Raw genomic sequence first — 2,159 nt, 5'->3', positions numbered from 1 at the left:
ATAAATATAAATATAAATATAAATATAAATATAAATAGCCCTTAAATAAAAGGCCTTTTTTTTTTTTTTTATAACTGACCAGTAGTTCTGGGCTCATGCATTTCAGAGCACAGCAAACTGACTCTAAACCAATAATTTTTATGGCATCTCAAACCAAACCCCTAAAATTTGGGAAATTCTTGTCCTTGCACAGATTGTTGCTGCTGCACTTAACACCTTACAGCTTGAATCCCATGAGATTTTGAGAAAATTGGGAAAAAGATCAAATGTAAAGGAGGTATAGGAAGTAACAGAAAATTCAGGAGGTTTTGGAACAAATAAGGAATAATTCTTGGGCAAAACACAGCAATAATCCTAAAGTGCTTTATTATTGTGAATCAATACAATCTTGCTATAAAATATTTAAAATTCTGCCACCCATCTATTGCTCTACAGCCCATCGTAATATTCATAATTCCTGCAATCCCAACATTCAGTGAGCACGAGGTCACTACCTGGAATTTCCTTCTTTCAGTTCCCAGCACTGGGACCTTCCCATCTTTGGGGCTGGGATTGGGAACTGGGATTTTTACCAAGGTTTGGAGGAGCAGGGCAGTGATCCCACACCGATGCCACGCACGCTTCCAATGTGCTCTGAGCATTCCAGGATGCTGGACAGGTCACAGGGATGTGGATTTGGGACCCAGTGCCGCCACCTCCACCCTCTGCTCCTCCCTTCGGAGGACCACGGGCTGACCCAGCTCTGGGGGAAATTGTAATTTCATTTTTTCCTCAATGAAAACATTGGTGGGGAGAGGGGGGAGAAGGAGAATGGAATCTTGGTGCGTTTTGTGACTTTGCTCAGCAGATGAAGAGCCAGGGGCTCCAAGGCCAGCCCAGTCAGCGGGTTCGATGTGAGCAGCCAAAGCCTTGTGGCTGCCAGGACCCTTCTCTGCTGCACCACCCGAGGGTTTCACCTTCTGCCAAGAGCGGCCTGCTCCTCTTCTTTCCCTTCCCTTTCTTTTCTATTCTATCTTTTCCTTTATTTTCTTACCTAACAGTTATTTAATTTTTTTTCTGATTTATTTTTTAATTTTCCTTTTTCTTTGTATCACTTTCCTTTTTAATATTTCGTTTTCCTTTCATTTCATTTTTCCTTTTGTTGTTGTTGTTGATTTTCTATTTTTTTCCTTTGTTTTCTTTTCCCATTTTTTTTCCCCCCAATTTCGTGCTTAAGCCTGCTTTGTCTTGTCTCCTGCCGGAACGTTTAACGAAGGGGCAGCCGCTCCCACCCCAGTGGGGTTTTTCTTGTTGTTTTGGTATTTTCCCGATGCTTTGTTCCACCTTCCCCAACCCGGTGCCCACCGAGGGGTGCGGCTCGGGGTGCCCACGATGGATGGGGAAGCACAAAGCCCCAAGGAAGACACGAGGGCTCTTGTTATCCGGGCCGTGCAGGAAAGAGTTAACCCATTAGAAATTCCGAGCCCTTCTTCCGATAGTTAAACCTGATTTGCATGCATTTGCATAATGAATGTCATTTGCATTCTTGGAGGTTGGCTACTTCTGTGGGAAAAGTCAAAGCGGGATTGCGGGGAGGGTGAAGGGGGGTCGGTGAAGAAAGAAGGGAAGATTTTTTTTCCCCGCACCCCCACGCATCTCTGCCCCTCGCCATCCTCACCCAAACGCTCTTTTTCATCCCCTTCTTTCCCCCCATTTTTCCCCCCTCGAGGCCTTCCTGCCTCTCCCATGCTCAGGACGCACAAAGCCAACCATCGCTAGGCCGAGGCGAGGCGCATCCTCTCCCTCTTCCCCCCCTTCCCCTCCTTTAATTTCTGCCTCTAATTCCGCCTTGGCTCCCATTCCCTGCGCCCTCACGCGCCGGGGGCTGCGGCCCTGTCCCTCCCCTCCCCGTGGGTGCATGCGTGCTGAGGGGGAAGGCAAGGTGGGAGCCACCATTTTAGGCAGCTGCTGTGTAAAATGGCCGATTCCCCTTCCTCGGGCCCAGCCAGGCGGGTGGGAGCGTTCTGGCACCTTCCATGGGCCGGGCCGGGCCCCGCTCGCCGCGCTCCGCGTGCCACGGCCTCGCCACGGGGCCTCGGCCCGAGGGCTCATCCCGGGGCCTCGGCCCGAGGGCTCATCCCGGGGCCTCGGCCCGAGGGCTCATCCCGGACCAAGGCCCG

The 2,159-nt window shown here is 50.2% G+C and overlaps 1 long non-coding RNA gene across 2 annotated transcripts in view; it reads left to right on the top strand.

Moving 5' to 3' along the window:
• Nucleotides 1-2,159, top strand: part of LOC107214591 — a 23,648-nt gene that overhangs the window by 10,201 nt on the left and 11,288 nt on the right. The window lies entirely within an intron of this gene.

This window comes from Parus major, chromosome 25LG1 (genome assembly GCF_001522545.3).
Source record: "Parus major isolate Abel chromosome 25LG1, Parus_major1.1, whole genome shotgun sequence".
NCBI lineage: Eukaryota > Metazoa > Chordata > Aves > Passeriformes > Paridae > Parus > Parus major.
The sequence above is the reverse complement of the archived record's forward strand: the minus strand, read 5'-3'. Positions and strand labels throughout refer to the sequence as shown.